Below are 20,229 nucleotides of genomic sequence, written 5' to 3'. Positions count from 1 at the left end.
GACTCCACCAAAAGTCTGCTCGAACTGATACATGAATTCAGCAAAGTTGCAGGATACAAAATCAATGTACAGAAATCAGTTGCATTCTTATACACTAACAATGAAGCAACAGAAAGACAAATAAAGAAACTGATCCCATTCACAATTGCACCAAGAAGCATAAAATACCTAGGAATAAATCTAACCAAAGATGTAAAGGATCTGTATGCTGAAAACTATAGAAAGCTTATGAAGGAAATTGAAGAAGATTTAAAGAAATGGAAAGACATTCCCTGCTCATGGATTGGAAAAATAAATATTGTCAAAATGTCAATACTACCCAAAGCTATCTACACATTCAATGCAATCCCAATCAAAATGGCACCAGCATTCTTCTCGAAACTAGAACAAGCCATCCTAAAATTCATATGGAACCACAAAAGGCCCCGAATAGCCAAAGGAATTTTGAAGAAGAAGACCAAAGCAGGAGGCATCACAATCCCAGACTTTAGCCTCTACTACAAAGCTGTCATCATCAAGACAGCATGGTATTGGCACCAAAACAGACACATAGACCAATGGAATAGAATAGAAACCCCAGAACTAGACCCACAAACGTATGGCCAACTCATCTTTGACAAAGCAGGAAAGAACATCCAATGGAAAAAAGACAGCCTCTTTAACAAATGGTGCTGGGAGAACTGGACAGCAACATGCAGAAGGTTGAAACTAGACCACTTTCTCACACCATTCACAAAAATAAACTCAAAATGGATAAAGGACCTAAATGTGAGACAGGAAACCGTCAAAACCTTAGAGGAGAAAGCAGGAAAAGACCTCTCTGACCTCAGCCGTAGCAATCTCTTACTCGACACATCCCCAAAGGCAAGGGAATTCAAAGCAAAAGTGAATTACTGGGACCTTATGAAGATAAAAAGCTTCTGCACAGCCAAGGAAACAACCAACAAAACTAAAAGGCAACCAACGGAATGGGAAAAGATATTCGCAAATGACATATCGGACAAAGGGCTAGTATCCAAAATCTATAAAGAGCTCACCAAACTCCACACCCGAAAAACAAATAACCCAGTGAAGAAATGGGCAGAAAACATGAATAGACACTTCTCTAAAGAAGACATCCGGATGGCCAACAGGCACATGAAAAGATGTTCAGCGTCGCTCCTTATCAGGGAAATACAAATCAAAACCACACTCAGGTATCACCTCACGCCAGTCAGAGTGGCCAAAATGAACAAATCAGGAGACTATAGATGCTGGAGAGGATGTGGAGAAACGGGAACCCTCTTGCACTGTTGGTGGGAATGCAAATTGGTGCAGCCGCTCTGGAAAGCAGTGTGGAGGTTCCTCAGAAAATTAAAAATAGACCTACCCTATGACCCAGCAATAGCACTGCTAGGAATTTATCCAAGGGATGCAGGAGTACTGATGCATAGGGCCACTTGTACCCCAATGTTCATAGCAGCACTCTCAACAATAGCCAAATTATGGAAAGAGCCTAAATGTCCATCAACTGATGAATGGATAAAGAAATAGTGGTTTATATACACAATGGAATATTACGTGGCAATGAGAAAAAATGAAATATGGCCTTTTGTAGCAACGTGGATGGAACTGGAGAGTGTGATGCTAAGTGAAATAAGCCATACAGAGAAAGACAGATACCATATGGTTTCACTCTTATGTGGATCCTGAGAAACTTAACAGGAACCCATGGGGGAGGGGAAGGAAAAAAAAAAAAAGAGGTTGGAATGGGAGAGAGCCAAAGCATAAGAGACTGTTGAAAACTGAGAACAAGCTGAGGGTTGATGGGGGGTGGGAGAGGAGGGGGGGGGTGGGTGATGGGTATTGAGGAGGGCACCTTTTGGGATGAGCACTGGGTGTTGTATGGAAACCAATTTGTCAATAAATTTCATAAAAAAGAAAGAAAAAGTCATGCCTAGTGCTTGAACTCTTAAACCAGAACATGCAAGCAATATCAGAAAGTTTCTACGGAAGTTTTAAGGATGTTTTTCTAACCTAGGGTACACATTTAGAATTCTAGTTTCTTATGTTATATTTCTTATGTAGGGGCATTTGTTGGGAAGAAATGAAACACTGACATTTGGGATGGAACATTTAGGAAGGCATAGATGAGGCTGAGAATTTAGAATTTCTGATTGTCTTGAACCTGCTTTAAGAGTGAGCACAGCTCTCTTCCATTGTCTGAAAAACCAGTTTTTCCTTGCAAATAAACTTTTCAGTAACTTCTGTTCTCCTCAAAACACTCCTCCCTCATTCAATGCCCCTTACCACCTTTAGGTCTTTAAAGAGAATTAAATACTAGTGTAACCCTGAGGGAAAACTGCAAGATTGACTCTGGGAGGAGATCATTTTACCAATTTGTATAAGCAAGAATCTGGCAGGCATGAATTAGGTTGAATTCTAAAGACATTACAGTTAAGGGGAATGAACTGTAAAACTGAATTAGTGGTTTTCAAAGTGTGGTGATTGGGCCAAGCCAGCATCAATTGTCACCTGAGAACCTGTTAGAAATGCAAATTCCCCAGTCTTATCCTAGACCTATTGAATCAGACACTCTAAGGTATGGGACCCAGAAATCTGTTTTAACAAATCCTCTAGGTGATTCTACTACAGGTTAAAGTTTGAGAACCACTGGAATATGCTAAATGTATATATGTGGCCTCTACTAGGATTTGAGGTTTAGTATTTTAGCTAGGACAGTTGGGAGTGAGTCTAATGGTTAGCTGGTTAATGGAAGCCTGGACTTAACCGTTGCTCATGGTCAATGAGGTTAAGATTACAGGTCTACCCTGACAATGTAGAAAATGAAGTTTGATGCTTTAGAGAAATGAGAACAGATTTAAAACGTGCAATTTGCTCTCCCATCCTCTTACCTTCCATACCCCCAGAACACCCTGAGGAAACTTCTTTCATTCAAAACATATTAAAATGCACTGTTGAGAGTAACAGGCACATCCATGAAAACCTCTGTGGTGGCTGTCCCTAGCAGCTGATGATGGACATGGGTGATGTTGCCATGAAAATGACACCCTGATTTGAATAGAAAAAAAAAAAAAGGATCCCAGAGTAGTAGGGCCAAGTGTCCCTTCTTAACTGTGAGTCAATGTGGCACAATTATCCTAAAAGGATATAGTTTCCAGAGTTGCAATCAGAGTGTTTTGACTCACATGGACATGTGCCCATAACTAAGTGATCATAAGGTCACTGGGAATTGAATAGATGGGCAACCTTCTAAGGTGTTTCTTGACTTGTCACAAAATAAAAAGTGACTTAGGTTGTCATAGTAAGAATTCTTAGCCTCATACCCATCTTCCAGACTTAAGCCAACTCACAGATTTAAAGCCCTTTAATTAAGGAGCAGGCCAGGTTCTTTTGAGGAAGAACGTGGCCTGCAATATGGCCATAAATGGAGCCATGGGTTTTCCAAATAAAGCTACCAAGTCACTTACCAAGATACTTTTTCTGGGGGAGAGAAATTTTCAGGTCTTCTGGAGATTTTTAGATACTGCCTCTGAGATAATGCTAGGTCTTAGGATGTAAAACACCATCATGTTCCAGTAGTCAGAGTATGGACTTATGGAGATCAATGGATATAAAAAGGCCTGACTCCATTCTGCCTGAAAGTGGCTCCAATAAGTCTGCTGACCCCCTGTGGTTATTTGCACAATTTCTGAGTCTATTTTAAAATAGTTTTTTTTTTTTTCCTCAGCTGAGGCACCAGCTTAGAAACACTGGTGAATTTAGGTTGCTGTAGAGTGCTTTCAACTAACGGGAGACATATATTGCCATCCTTCCGTAGCCAGAATCTAGAGGTTGAGGAACCAAAGGGTGGAGGTGGGAGCTACCTCTTTCACTATTATATATTTCACTTAAAGGTTCAGGAGTTTTAGAAGTCCTAGTTCCCAAGGTAGGACAATTTCTGCTAGGAAACATAGTTGCTGTTTCATTACCTTAGAAGCTGAGACTATCCTTTGGCCATTTGGGGCTTCTCATGCTGAAGAACCAACAGGAAGACGTTACTCTACTGAATAAGGTAATTGGATCCAGTTGCCACGGGGAAATTGGGTCACTGTGATACAGTAGGGGCAAGAAGAATATGGCAGAACTAAGAGGTTTCACTGAAGAACCTCTTGCTATTCTATAAGAATAGTCAATGGAAATTGGAATTCAATAAAGACAGCACTACTAAAGATTTTAAATCATGGGAATAAAGGTTTGGGTCACCCTACCAAGGAAGGAACCCCAATCAGCAAAAATACAGGGTAAAACAAGTGATGGATATCATCTTAGGTCTCATGATCAGTTATAGAATCAGGTATCATAGTGGCTGTATCTTATGTTAATTTATGTTTTGTTTTTCCTCTTTGCTACTGAATATGAAAAGTTCTGATGGAAGGTAAATTATAATTTAAGTTTTAGAAAAGGGCATGAGTGAACTGAAATTATTCCATGATTACAGAATAGTTGATGGGATTTAGTATCACTTTTGTGTGGAGAGCAAGAGTTGCTTCATAAAAGGGAAGAAATACATGCTGGGAGGCAAAGGGCAAACTGTGCTGGTTGCTTTCTGACTTTTCTCCCTTCCCGTGTATCAATTAGCTATAGCTGCATAACAAATTACTTCCACATCTGATACCTTAAAACAATCATTCTTAATTATCTCACAATTTCAGTGGGGCAGAAACCTAGACATAGCTTAGCTACATCCTCTGGCTCAGGATCTCTCAGAGGGCTGAAGACTCATGCAAAGACTTGACTAGTGAGAGATTCACTTCCAAGCTCACTCGCATGAATATTGCCAGGATTCAGCTCCTCATGGCATTGTTGGGCTGAAGACCTCAGCTCCTTGCTAGGCTTGAGGCTTATCTCATTTCCTTGCCATGTAGGACTCTCCATAGGGAAGTTTGTACCCTGGCAATTGGCTTCCCATAGAATGAGCAAGTGAGAGAGCAAGAGAATATCCAAGATGGAAGCTGAAGCTACGAGCCAGGATGGAACCATATCATAGAAGTGACATTCTAACACTTTTGTCATATTCTTTTCATCAGAAGTTTGTGACTATGTCCATCCCACTTTCAAGGGGAGGATATTACACAAGGGAATGAATACCAGAAGGCAGGGATCATTGGGAGCTACCTTAGATACTACTTCTCATAACCCCAATTCATTTTCTGCCTTTATTTGGATCTTAGTTGGACTGCATCAGTCAGGTTCTTGCCCTCTGGCTTTCTGTTGGGTTTTGCCAATGAGAGTTCTAGCAGGAGAATAAAAGATGAAAGAGAAGTCAGAATATTTCTTTCCCTGCTTTCTGCCTTCATGCTGTGTGTCTGGCTGTACTTTTCTGCCTTATGGCCCTGCTTCCCTGGCTCTAGCCCTCCCTGAATACTGGTAACACCATTTCCTTGCCTGGGAGGTTTAGGCCTGGGGACATTTTAGGCTTCCCATAGTTGCCAGTGTCTGGACACCTCAGTATCCCTTGCTGATTCTTCACTTCTGCACACACCTCTATAAATGATCTTTCCATTGAATTTAAAAAAAATGTTTATTTATTTACTTTTGAGAGAGAGAGAGAAAGAAAGTGCATGCATGAACAGGGAAGGGGCAGAGAGTGAGAATCCTAAGTAGGCTCCATGTTGTCCGTACAGAGTCCAGTGCAGGGCCTGATCCTACAAACTGTGAGATCAGAACCTGAGCCAAAATCAAGAGTCAGACGCTTAACTGACTGAGCCACCCAGGTGTTTCCCTGCTAGCATCTTGAATGATACATATCTCTTAAGGGAAGAGATTATATATTGATATTTTTTTAGTCCTTGTGTTTAACATGGTAGGCACTTAGTCAATGTTGGATGATTAAGTAGATGGATGGACAGATGAACCTAGTTTGAGTGTTATGAAAGAAAGGAAAGAGAAAATATTTTTAATTATATGAAAATTCTTCACTGACGCAGAATAGGCCTTGTATGTTTCATCTGAGACCATAAGGAAAAAAAGAATTAAGTGATATCTAAAGAGAAATGGCAATTTAAAAAGTTTTAAAGAATTTTTATTCAGCCAGAGAAAGAGAAACTAATAGAGAAACTTATTTAAATCAAGCCACCGAGTCTACAGCATTGTAAAGGAAATTGTTTCAGAGGATTATCAAATTTATGAAGGCAAATGCATACTGAATTGGCTTAATATGAAATAACCATAACCAAAGGGTGTGGTTATTTTTATACCATTCCTAAGCAGTTAAGATTATTCCAGCCATATGTGTCATTAAAAAACTTTTACCAATGATTTTTAAATTTATGTTAATAATCAAGGGCCATTAAGCTGATGTTTGAAAATATTTACAGTGTTAGGCATAAAATACTTCACAACAAACCATACTGTGTTCTAAATTTCAATGTACAAAAAGCAAGGAACGTTGACCCTTTGAAGAAAGACAAGTAAGAGGATTTACTATGTTAGGTGACCTCATCTGCAACAGGTAATATTGTAGAAGTCTGGCATTTTTACAACTTACTTTGTGAGGGAAAGGTACCATATTCTCTCAGATCTTGGCTTGTATCCCTTTGCCACTATAGTATAAAATATCTTAGTGTGCTGGGTTTTAATCGTCAATACAATGCACATCCTGAAGACCATCTGTTTTCATTCTGTAATGTGGGCTATAGCAGCCTTGCAAATAATTTTCAGAAATTGACTTACTTAGTATTTTTCCTACCTGCCCTCACCTCAGGAGACATATGCTTGAGCAGTAAATTCATAGTCTTTATTACCCCTAGGCCCACATGATTACTTACAGTGGGCAAGTGAATAAGGGAATATTTGCAAGGCCCATGTAAAGGTGATGAGGAAGAGCAAAATTTAAGGGAGACTCCGGGTGACTCAAAAACATTTTATTAGTGGAAAAATTATTTGTTTAAATGTATTTTTGTATAGCCCAATTACAGAGCTAATTTACGTCTTAAGAAATATCTAGGAGTACCTTTTCTTGTCTTAATTGGCAGTTTTACTGGCACAGCGTTGACAACAGCCCTCATTAATACAACATTCATTGAGCTTAAAGAAACCTAAGATGGTATGCTGTGGGGTGTAAAAATACCTCAAACAACTCTGCACCTTCTTCCCAACATTTGCAATCAGTAAAATCAAAAAGTTGAGAGAAATTAATAAAGTGACAGAAACCAATAATATTCAAAAAGAAACTCTAACACTAAAAACCTCAACTTCTTAATTAGGTCCTCTCTTCCATTTTGAACACACGCATGCACAGGCCTACATATATCTTAAAATCAGCATATTCAAGGATATACTCATTTTTACAGACTTGAACTGCCTTACATATCCCCAAAGAGGCCAAGGGTCTAGGAAATTGTTCAGTTAACAGAGAGCCAAGAATTCTTTTAATTAAAAATATTTGTAATCAACCTCCCAAGTGGGTAATAAAATATGTGACTGTGAAACAGGCAAAATAAAAAAATCACAAATCCATTTATTTTCCCCAAATCAAAACATTATATTGAGAAATCTGTTACTCACTCACCTGCCAAGTTCTAAGATTAGAAATCTTTGTTTTTGCTGTAACAGTTGATGCTACTGAAAGCTGCTAAGTCGCTTGAGGAACCTGTTCGCTGTTCTATTTCAGATGTTTCTTCTTCAGTAACTTTTTAATTACAAGCTTTACAGGTCACCCTAAACTTAGAGTCATAAGAACAATGCTTTCAGATTTTTTTCCCTCTTGTGTGTGTACATATGTAATTCTCCAGATCTCTTAAGATATCTACTGTCGTGCAGGCTAAAATAAAGCTACAAGTACAATCAATGTCTGCCTCAGTTCTCTAATTATCTCATGGATTTCTACCCTTGTATTAATTAGCTTCTCAACTTCTTGACTCTGTGACCATGCAGTTCCTTCTTTCAGTATCATCTGCTCTCAGTATTGTTCATAGTTAAAAAATCAATCAGTCAATCTTTTTCTATAGATTTCATCTGAACACGACTTGACCAGTCACTACAGCCATTAGTCACCATCTCATTAAGACACTACTTCTTTATGCATATTGCCATGGTATATTTGTTTCTTTGGTATAGAGAGAAATGTAGTAAGGCCCTGATAGTATCATGTGTTAAGAGGTGCCACAAGGCCAGACTCTGCTGAAAACCATTCTTCTTTCTACATGGTGTGGTGTATAAAACTCTTACCATTGGGGGCACTCCATTTAGTTAAGCTGAAGGGGCCAGGACAATTATGTATTCTGATAATGTTACAAGGGAAGTAATCTAATAACACAACAAACTATGCATGCTTGGGGTAACTTGAAACCTCTATAAACAAAATAAAACCCATAACCCTTGCCAGTGGGTTTGGGATCAAACTTAACTTTTCACTGAGTCTTCAAATTCTACAACTTTTCCATTATTTAAGGTACATTCTTCAAAACTCCAGAAAGAAATTCCCAACACACCACCATATAGCTAAGGTTTAAAGAAAGCTCCAAAGATTAAGGAATGTGTGTAAAAGATCTTAAACAACAGAGCTGTTTTTGTTCACTCTCCCCTCCTCTTCCACAAAGAAAAACAAGAACATGGGTGACCTATGAGGATAAGGGAAACAGATCTCCATCTGTAAGCCTGTAAGGGACCATTGAAAACAAGAGTATAAAAAGAAGTTTTAAAGTTATAAGGAACACATTCAGAGAAGACTTTCAAATAAAAACAAGCAATTAATGAATTGAGTAACAACAGAAATTGAGCATATGCCAAGGCCTGCCAAGGCCTGCTATCTATCTCATGCTTCTTTGGTGAGAGAAATTGCTTTCTTTTACTATGTAACTCTATCTTGAACTTTGTGACATTTGGAGGAAAGAAAGGTGCTCAGGAAATAGGATTATCATTACCAGTAGCAGAATGAAGGACTTAGTGGGTTTATTGTTTAGAAACGATTCCAAGTAAGAATTAAAGTTTGTCCGTAAAAAAATAACTTTATACAAAGAGCACATTGTAGCTGCCAGTCAATAAACTACATAACATACTAGAATAGCTGCATGGGCAATATGAAATGATATTTTAAGGAGTTTGTTTATATGTGCAAATACAGTTGACTCTTGAACAACACAGGGGTTAGAGACACTGGCCCTTCATGCAGTTGAAAATCCATGTACAATTTTTGACTCCCTGAAAACTACTAAATATCCTACTATTGACTGAAAGCCTTACTGATAGCATGAACAGTTAACACATATGCTGTATATTATATGTATTATATACTCTATTCTTACAATAAAATAAGGTAGAGAAAAGGAAATCATAAGAAAGAGAAAATGCATTTATAACACTGTACTGTATTTATCACAAAAAAAAATCTGTGTATGAATGGACTCGTGCAGTTCATACCAGTGCTGTTCAAGAGTCTACTGTGCTTTTAATCTGGATAATTTAATGAAGTAGTTATGACCCTGGGCACGTTTGATAATCTTACTTTTTGTGCCTCAGTTTTCTCCATCCTTAAAACAGGAATGACAGAGGACCTACCTCATAATACGTTTTGCTGCTTCTAACTTATATAATATATATAAAATATCTTGAGCTGTGCCTGTACAAAATAAGCACTAAATAAATATTATTACCAGTCCCTTAAAAAATTATAGACCGCTGTTAAAAAATCTGAATAAATGCTTCAATTCTCCAGTATACCATAATGATAGAGGTTTTGTATGATTGCCTAGGCTAAATAGGCTAAATAATCTCCTCCAAAGTTACCCAGGTGGGTCTTAATCTTTGGAACCTGTTAATGTTACTTCATATGGCAAATGGACCTTTGCAGATGTGATTAAGAATCTTGAGATTGTAAGATTTTCCCGAATTATCCAGATGGGATTTAAATGTAATCACAAAGATTTAAAAAAAAAAAATTTTAATGTTTATTTATTTTTGAGAGAGAGAGAGACAGAATGTGAGCAGGGGAGGGGCAGAGAGGGAGGGAGACACAGAATCCGAATCCGGCTCCAGGCTCTGAGCTGTCAGCACAGAGCCTGATGCAGGGCTCAAACCCACAAACCATGAGATCATGACCTGATGCCTAACCTACTGAGCCACCAGGGCATCCCTAATCACAAAGATTCTTATACGAGAGAGGCAGAGGAAGATTTGCATATGGAAGAAGGCAGTGTGATGACTAAAGCAAGATGATATTATATTGCATTAAAGATTAGGGAAGGAGCCACAAGTCAAGGAATGCAGTTCTTGACACTGGAAAAGTCTGGAAAGAGATTTTCTCCTAGAGCCTCCAGAGGGAGTGTGGTCCTGCTTGACATCTTGATTTTAGCCCCGTGAAACTGATTTCAGACATCTGTCCTCTAGAATTGTAAAATAATAAATTTTTGTTGGGGGGAGTGGTGGGTGGCTCAGTCGGTTGAGCATCCATCCGATTCTTGATTTTGGCTCAGGTCATGATCCCAGGGTCGTGGGATAGAGCCCTGTGTCTGGCTCCATGTTGAGCATGGAGCTTCCTTAGTCTCTCTCTGTCTTAGACTCTCTCTCTTCCTTAGACTCTCTCTGTCTACCTCTGCCCTTCTCACCTGCTCGAGCTCAATCTCTCTAAAGTTAAAAAAAAAAAAAGAAAAAAGAAAGAATACATTTGTCTTGCATTAAGGCACTAAGCTTGGGGTGATGTTTTTAACACCAGCATAGGAGACTCATATAATGTCATACCATGTTTTGTTTAATGAATTAAATGCATTCATTAAGCATGTATTATGAAGTGAAGTGGTTATGGAAAAGTATGGTTATCCGGTTTAAACAGCTGAAACATGGATCTATTTGCTTGAATTTTACAAACTGGTAAGATTTCTTCAGTCTTTTGTCTCTCTCCCAGTGTCCACACTGGTTTTATTTCAACTATTTAGACAGAGGTATGGGCATTTAGTGGGAGACCCTTACGGCTTTCTATGCTTAAGTTACCACTTCAAACGTGTACTCTTTAACGTGCTTATCTCAGGTATGATGCTACTTTTTAGGTGGCTGCTTTAATGTAGTCCTATAGACCTGCCACAGTTTGCAAAGCAGGAAGTGGATGGATCAAGCAGTGGTGGTGTGGTGGACAATACTGGCTTTGGAGCCAGGTAAACCCAGGTTTGAATCTGGGTCTATTATGAACTTTTTGACCTTTATCATCTTTGGGCTATAGTTTCCTCCTGTGTAAAAAAGGAATTTTTAAAGTGCCATGTATGGTAAAAAACGGTCTCATTTATATTTGTAAACATATTACAATGTTCCAAGGCCACATTGCCTTTAGTAGAAGGTATTTCAGTCTTTTCCTGGAAGTTCCTCTCATCACATGTTTCTGAGAATTTTTTTTAAGTTTATTTATTTATTTGAGAGAGAGAGAGAGAGAGAGAGAGAATCCCAAGCAAGCTCTGCACTGCCAGCACAGAGCCTGACACGAGGCTCGAACTCACAAAACCATGAGAATGTTTCTGAGAATTTAAGTCCCTACTCACAGCAGCAAATCAGATGGTGCCTTTAGGTGGACTTCAAAACTGTGGGCCCCTTAAGAGACTTTGGCATCCACTGGTCCTAGAAGCCCTGGTGTTTCTTCTGCTGTCCTGCTCTTTCTCTGAGACAGGCTGCAATCTACTCTGGTGCCCTCTGAGAAGATCTACACTAAATCTCCAGGAAAAACGATGCCAAGAATGGATTCTTTAGATGAGTGGCCAGATAAAGGTGAATGATGTCCTTTCTTCTATGTTATTTTTTTTTTTTTAATGTTTATTTATTTCTGAGGCGGAGAGAGACAGAGCATGAGTGGGGGAGGGTCAGAGACAGAGGGAGACACAGAATCAGAAGCAGGCTCCAGGCTCTGAGCTGGCAGCACAGAGCCCGACGCGGGTCTCAAACTCACAAACCGTGAGATCATGACCTGAGCCGAAGTCGTTCGCTCAACCGACTGAGCCACCCAGGCTCCCCATCTTCTATATTATATTTCAGACATACTCCAGAACAGATAACTGGGCCACAAACCAGCATAGTGGAGATTTTGCGTTTCAGCATTTTTGATTCTCCCACGCATGATTATTGCTCCCTGGGATAATCCCCAGTACTGAATCTGATGAATCCAGAAGGATGGTGGCAAGAATTGAAACGCATTGTAGACAAATCCAACAACTATTGGGGGATGTCAGCTTTGTGTAGGAGAGCTTCTTAATCTCTTGTAGATGATGTCAAGAAAGAACTGTGACTTTCTAGGAATTACCCTAGTGTCATTGATGAAGACACAGCACTTAGCCCAGATTAAAAATTTAATCTCAGGGTCTTCTCTGCAGAGAATAAAATTCATTAAATTTGCAGATGTTTTTCTTAGAATTTAACATATTGCAAATCTTCAGAACTTATGTGATCCTTATGAGCCTGGAAGCTACAAGCCAGTAAACTGTCTCAGACAACATTTCATTTTGAGGAAGAAAAAAAAAAAAGATGTATCTCATCTTCTGACAAAATTTTCAAGTCCTATGACTTTCTCACTGAGTCAAACATCTCACTATGGACTAGCCAGATCATACATTTGATGACAAATGATTGCCTATCTAAACCTACTAATAAAGATATTTAGCATTAGATTTTATTTCCATTATGGAATAATCTCTATTGCCTAGTGATTGATCAAATAGAAACAGTATCCCAAGATTTAAGTAGCTATAACTTTTGGGGATGACACAGTCTCCCCATTACAATGAATACATGCAAAGCCTACAAAATGTGGTATATAATAAATATTAAGAGGCTTTTTTGTGGTCTATAGATCCAGGTTAAGAACTCCTGAGGCACAGGGGTGACTGGGTGGCTCAGTCAGTTAAGCATCCGACTTCAGCTCAGGTCATGATCTCATCGTCCGTGAGTTCGAGCCCCGTATCAGGCTCTGTGCTGACAGCTCAGAACCTGGAGCCTGTTTCAGATTCTGTGTCTCCGTCTCTCTCTGCCCCTCCCCTGCTCCGGCTCTGTCTCTCTCTGTCTCAAAAATAAATAAAACCATTAAAAAAAATTAAAAAAAAGAACTCCTGAGGCACAAAGAATTTCAAATATAATGCAAAATTTTCAGATTGCAACTGTGTGATAACACAGAATTTAGGGGGTCAGGTTGGATTTTTGTTCTATCATGACACTGAGTTGCTCACGGTCAGTTGGGATTGTCTTTAACACATTCGAATGGTAGAGTTGGCCAAAATTAATACTATATATGATTTGATACCGCAAATAGAGTTTTAAACAATTCCTGTTTATATTGCATAGTGCATTCACTTGCTAGAGCTGCCGTAAGGAAATACCACAGACTGGGTGGTTTAAACAACACACATTTATTTTCACACAGTTCTGGAGGCTGGATGTCCAAGTTTAAGGTGCTGGCAGGGTTGGTTTCCCCGCAGGCCTCTCTCTGTGGTTTTCAGATGGCTGCATTATTGCTGTTTTTTCATTTGGCCGTCCCTCTAGGTTTGCACCTCTGCTGTCTCTTGATGAGTCCAAATTTCTTTTCTTCGAAGGACACTAGTCAGATTGGATTAGGCCATATGATCTCATTTAACACTGATGACTTTTTTAAAGGCCCTATGTCCAAATACAGTCATATTCTGAGATACTGGGGTGCTGGGGCCTCACCATATGAATTTTGGGGGAGACACAAATTCAGGCCATAATGCATAGGATCTGAATTTAATTGCCTTTATTTTCTCCTAAAAGTATTATTTCACATGTCCAAATTTTCCTAGATAAATTATCCCTCGGGTTCCTTACATTAGGTAGAAATTGCACCTCATTTTCTTAGGTTAACCTGATGTCACTAAAAATGGCGTCATTAATTTGTGGCCCAAAGAAAACAACCATAGACAAAAGGCTTTATAAAGCAAAAATAGAAATAATTGGAGTTTGATGAGCTTCTCATCACTTTAAACGTCATCATGAAACAAATAATGTAAATACTTTATATATAGTCCTGAAAAGAGTCTTAATTGTTGTGTGGGCTTTTTATGTAGATGAAACAGTATACAGGTTGTTCTTGGCAATGCAAGGACTGCACAAATGATACCTCAGTCCTTACCACCCTACTGATTTGGTTATGTTACGAACATATCAATAACGTATTTGCAAGTCTGCCAGCTGAGGATGGAAATTACAAGGGAAAAAGAATCGGTGGGTTTATATCACAATAGGCTAAAAGATCAAACGTGAGGCATTTATTTAGAAATAATACATGTATTGTTAACTTTCACTGTTAAACTAACCTTCTCAAATAAAGTGTCTTATATTGGTGTGCATGCAGAAATGACAAAAGGTGAATACGAAGAGGGGAAAAATTATACAGCCAAAGCATGGTCACAAATCCAAAGCAAATAAAATTAATATTGGGTATTAAAATGGTAAATATTTAGGCAATAAATCTTAACATATCAAGGTTATCAGTGGGTCAAGTTCTACATTTGTGAAAAAGGTATCAGCAAAGAGGCCGGTCTACTTAGTCCTTTTCCCTCACCAAAGATCTTTTTACAAACAAGAAATCAGTATTTTGTGAGAATTGGGCTTTTTTTTTTTCTTCCCATTTTCCAATTTCCAAACCAGTTTTGAGCAGTATTAAAGGCATTTAAATTCAGGAAATATGCAAAATATCAACAGAATTTTAACCCTATTGCACAATGCGTCAGATGAATGACGGAAATAATTGCTGTCGGTTTGTACTTTTTTGACCAATAATTCTCTGTATTTCCTGCAAGTAACTTGAGTGATGCAAATGACCTTATTTTTACAGCATGCTTTTATTAAATAGTTTATTATTTTGGCAGACTAATAAAGATTTTGGTATTTGCTTTTATTTGCAATAATATTACCACCACATAAAAAAGGATTTTATGTTCTTTTTGAGGAACAAGGAGGATAAAAGTGGTGATGGATAGCGCAGCTGAGGCATCAGCAATGAGCTGGAAATGAGACACATAAATATGAAAGCAGAGCTAAGAAAATAGAACTGCACCCTTGGCCTTTCTTAAAAGAACATGCACACTTCATGGTTCATTCACACTGTTACAGAAACTCCTTTTGTTTCCAATGAATCAGGGAATGCACGCAGTCTGAAACACTATTCTCACTCATAGCTGACTGACTCCTTCTATTTAATTAGACTCATTCCAGGAAAATATTTCCAAGCTTTCTGAGGATGTTTTGATTTGAGGAAAAAAATAATCAATTGACTGAAAAGTTGGTGGATGGAGGGCTGAAGGGGAAATCAAAACAGACTTACTATTTTCACCGTTATTTAGCACAGGCACAGAAATGAAAGCATTGCGCACTGTAGCATCTTTAGAGCCGATTGAGCAATTTTGTAGTATTTAAGGATATTCGACGTAGGTGTCTAGGCAATTGAACGTGTCTTTAAGGACAAATAATATTCAACATGTATATGGAAACATTGGACAGACCACATTAGATGGAGGCTTTGGGAATTATGGCATTATATCTTGCCAGCGATGGTCCGTGTTTATTCAAAAATTATAATTGTTTTCATGTTGCGTGTTTTCTGATTTAACGTCGGTATGTGAATTTCGCATGTCAAATATTATATATTTATTGTCAGCAGAGTATGTTTGGCATTAATTTCTATCTTCCTCCATTAATAACTTGTTTCCTCCTAGCAGCATCTAATTGTTACCGTGAATGGAAGCAGATTGTGATGAAGAAACCAAAGGGAAGGTGAATCTCTTATCAGGGCCCGAATCTGAATTGGCACATAGTAGCTCTTAGCTCAGTAATATTCATACGTAGAACTATTTTTCTTTGCACATGGAAGTGCAGCCAATAGATGAAAGTAGAAAGAAGTAATATGTTGTGAGCCGAGAAATCCACTGCTTCGTTATCGACATAATTCGAGTCTTACAGAGGGAGAGAGCTCTACCATTTGGACTCTTGTCTCAAAGGCTTACAATAGACATGATTCTGACAAGAGGTTGGTGGTAGCAGAACAGACTTAACAATTAATGGTCTGCCAAGGCTGAGTTCAGAGAATTGCTTTACCCAATGCCAATCATTCATTCCTGGCAGTAGTACTTCACATCTTTCCTGGGATGCCATCCAACCACAGTGGCATCTAAAATATATCGAGCAGTGTTGTTACAGTTGGAGGTGAAATTGAAATTTGCGCCAAACAGAAGTGACAAATTCACATGGCTGAGTGTTGCCTAGCAATCAGGTCCAAGGGGGACGCGGCAATTCTGCCTTTACCCATGGGGGTGCGTAAGGGGGGAAAGAAACATTTACATTAGAGCTTAGGTGGTCTCACAAGTAGAGCCAGGTATATGACAGACTGCATCTCACTTGCAGGGTGTGAGGGGGTAAGGTATTAGGGCGGCACAGGGAAAGGAGGGCAGCAGCTGAGGTTGGTAGGATAAGCAGCTTTTGAGGCGGAGATTCTCAGCAGTTAACCTGGGGGAGGGGGAGAGCAGCAAGATGCCAAGATGCCAGACACGCTGCAGAAATTCATGGCAATTGGCCATCCTGCTGCCTTTTGACTGCAGGCCTCTGATGCACCTCTGTTCAGCTGACACTTGGCAGCTGTGTGGCCCCAGGGTAAAGGGAGCAAATGGTGGCTTTCTCTTCCCAGAAATCCACCTGGGAGCAAAGCTCCGGGTAGGCAACCAGATCAGGGAAGGGATTAGTGGAAGGAATAGAAGAGTCCAGCTGAAGTTCCTGTCTTGTGTCCTCACTTACTATTTTCCTTTTGGGTTCCCCAGTCCATCTAGTTTGTACTGGTCTTTTCTTTCTCTTGAAGAGTGCTGCCCCCTCTCCCCCTGTGCTGTCCTCTAAGGTGTGGCACGATTATCAAATCAATGATTAACCTACCAAACAGCAAGTGGATGTACTCAAATACAACTCTGGGGGAAGAGGCACAGAGGCACAGTTGCTTGCCTGACAGACTTTTCTCAGGTCACAAACTGAGTGAGAGATTGTGTGCAAATAAGTGTTTTTCCACCACTCCCTTATTTGGCAGAAGCTTAAACCTGGGCATTTGTAGAGTGGATTTAACTGTATAATGGAGGAATTTATGGAGGTATTACAGCTACCAGGCCATAGATTATTTTCCTCTTTGCCTGCATTTGTTGTTGTTGTTCTTTTTCTCTTGAACCGTCAGGGCCTGCTTTACCTGCTGAGTCTAGTCCTCACTGTTTATGAGAGAAGAGCCAGCCCACCCTCGACTGAGATGGTAGATACTATCATTTCCGGGAGTGATCCCCCTACTCCATAGGCTTACCCTTAATGAATGTCGGGCTTTAGTGAATTGTCAATGTTGCAAACCTTCAACACCCGTCTATGGTATTTGGCTGAATTTGTATGTAACCTGTTGTTTTCTCAAAGAGACTATGAATTCCTAAGGGCAGGAACCATTTCTTCTAAGTAGAGTCCGATAAGATAAACTCTGAAATGGTGAAATTGCAAAGTGCTATCCAAATTATAAGGTGTTTTTGTTATTCCTATTGTGTATAGTATGCTGTCCATTTTGCAATAGACGTTCAATAAATAATGGTGGATCAATGGACGGACTAGATAAATGAATGGTTTGATAATGACTGATGAATATATAAAACTATACATGAATTTAAAAGATAATATAGATTATAAAGCTAAACAATAACAATAATAATATTATAATACAGTAATAATAACTAATTGTACAGACTGCTCATTTTGTGACATCCTAAATTTTTTGCATAAATTAATTCATTTAATTCTCACAACAATATGAGGTAGATATTATGATTTAAAGTGAGGGGATTGTTGCTCAGGAATGTTAATCAATTTTCCCAATTGTAAATGAGGAGAACTGCTTTCTAACTGGACTTTAAAAGTAATCTCCATTAATAGTATTAATTGCCTATACATGAAAATGTAAAATTGGGATCTATTCTGTTTGAGTTCTGTCACCATGAAGAGCTAAAGCATAATGAAGTCAGTGCACTATTGTGGTAGACAGAAGAGTGGCCCTTCAAAAATGACTACATCCTAATCCCTGGAGCCCTTGAATATGCTAGATTACATGGCAAAGGAGGATTAAGGTTGCAGATGGAATTATGGTTGCTAATCAACTGATGTTGATCTGGGAGAAGGTTAGCCTGCATTATCCAGGTGGGCCCAGTATAATCACAAGGATGCTCAAATGAAAGAGGGAGGCACAGGAGTCACTGTTAGAGATACAATGTGAGAAACACTGCCTGGCTGTTACTGGCTTTGAAGATGGAAGTGGACTACGAACCAAGGAATGTGCACTGTCTCTAGATGCTGGAAAAGGCAAGAAAATGGACTTTCCCCTGAGCCCTACCAATGCCTCGCTTTTAACCCTGTGAGGCCCATTTTGGACTTCTGACCTTCAAAACTGTAGAATAATAAATTTGTGTTGTTTGAAGTCACTAAGTCTGTGGTCATTGTTACAGCAGAAACGGGAAACATAAGGTTTTCAAATTTTTAAGGTTACAGAATGAATTTTGATTCCTTACTAATTCATCACTGAAGGTTAGTGACATAACTTCCAAGAGTTAAAAGTTGGAAGGATTAAAAGTGGGACGAGTTCAAAGCTGGAAGCGGGGGCACCTGAGTGGCCCAGCGATTAAGCATCTGACTTTGGCTCAGGTCAAGATCTTGAGGTTAGGGAGTTCAAGGAGCACCCTGCCATCAGGCTGGGAGCCTGGAGCCTGCTTCCGATTCCTGTGTCTCCCTCTTTCTCTGTCCCTCCCCCACTCGCATTCTGTCTCTCTCTCAAAAATAAATAAATATTTAAAAAAAAAAATTTTAAGTTGGGGGGGGTGCCTGGGTAGCTCAGTTGGTTGAGTGTCCAACTTCACTCAGGGCATGATCTCAAGTTTCGTTGGTTGGAGCCCCACGTCCGCCTCTGTGCTGACAGTGTGGGGCCTGGAGACTGGCTTCAGATTCTGTCTCCCTCTTTCTGCCCCTGCCCTGCTCGCTCTCTGTCTCTGTCTCTCTCTCTCAAAAATAAACATTAAAAATTTTTTTTTAAAAAAGTTGGAAGTCTTGGCCTCACTTAGTTTCATTATTAAACTCATTTTCAGGGGCACCTGGGTGGCTCTGTCGGTTAAGCATCGGATTCTTGGTTTTGGCTCAGGTCATGATCTCATGGTTGGTGGGTTTGAGCCCCATGTAAGGCTCTGCACTGACAGCAGCAAGCCTGCTTGGATTCTGTCTCCCTCTCTCTCCTGACCTCCCTGCTCGCACTCTCTCTCTCAAAATAAATAAATAAACTTAAAAGAAACATTAGGTTTATTTTCATTTGAACTATGTACAAGGCAGATCTTTCCACTTAACATTCTATAATTCTTTACCATTTTTCTTCTCTAAAACAACGTTTTAATCATATTATGATATTTAAAATTAGAAACCTAGTCATCCAAAATTACCCAGGAAAGAGAGACACGAGTTTCTATGGACCTTAATGGAAATTTTCTGTCTTGTTGCTTCACCTTCCTTGCTCTCTTTGTCTTTGTTCTTTTTCATCTACTTCCACCTGTCCTCTGTTAAATTTCAAAACAATGATCCCCTCAAACCTGATAAATCTCTGGCTAAAGATCCAAAGAATGCATCCTTTTTCACTTGTTAAGTCTCAGAATCCTAGTGTTTTTTTACTCTTATTTTCCCCTTTAATAATAGTAATAATAATAATAATAGATGATATTAATATCATTTAATAATATTAAGCACGTTCTTTGTGCCATTATTTTGATAAATGCTTTACATAGGTCATTTAATCCTCATAAAACTCTAAGAGGTAAACACTTTTATTATTTCTGTTTTTCAGATAAGAAAAGTGAGGCATAGAAGGGTTTAGAAATTTGCCCTAGTCCCTGAACTCAAAAGTGGAAGAGCTGAGATTCAAATCCAGAGGATGGCCCACCTTCAGGTGACGTCTTAACCTTACACTCTGCTGCCTTGTTTGCTGTCACCCTGGTAGCAGCTGCTGGTCCCGAGCTAGGCTAGAAGTGCTTGAATTATTCACAGTGCTTAAGATAACAAAAGATAACAGCACTTAAGTGCTCAGTCCTGAGGATAGCCCTAGGTGGTCAAGAAATAAACCAAATAAACATGGAGGAGGTAGAAATGCTGGTTATCCATATCAGAAAGTAGACCCTGAGCATATCAAGGGCCCTTGACTTATTTAATTTCATATTTTGAGCATTGAGC

General features: G+C 39.2%; 1 long non-coding RNA gene across 1 annotated transcript in view; it reads left to right on the top strand.

The window, feature by feature from the left end:
* LOC125168606 (uncharacterized) overlaps positions 1–19,941 on the top strand; it is a 39,611-nt gene extending 19,670 nt beyond the window's left edge. The window contains exon 3 of the long non-coding RNA XR_007153218.1: positions 19,847–19,941. This is a non-coding gene — a long non-coding RNA (uncharacterized LOC125168606). The remainder of the gene's footprint in view (positions 1–19,846) is intronic.
* Positions 19,942–20,229: the final 288 nt, after the last annotated feature.

This window comes from Prionailurus viverrinus, chromosome B3 (assembly GCF_022837055.1).
Source record: "Prionailurus viverrinus isolate Anna chromosome B3, UM_Priviv_1.0, whole genome shotgun sequence".
NCBI lineage: Eukaryota > Metazoa > Chordata > Mammalia > Carnivora > Felidae > Prionailurus > Prionailurus viverrinus.
This window is presented reverse-complemented; position numbering and strand designations above follow the sequence as displayed.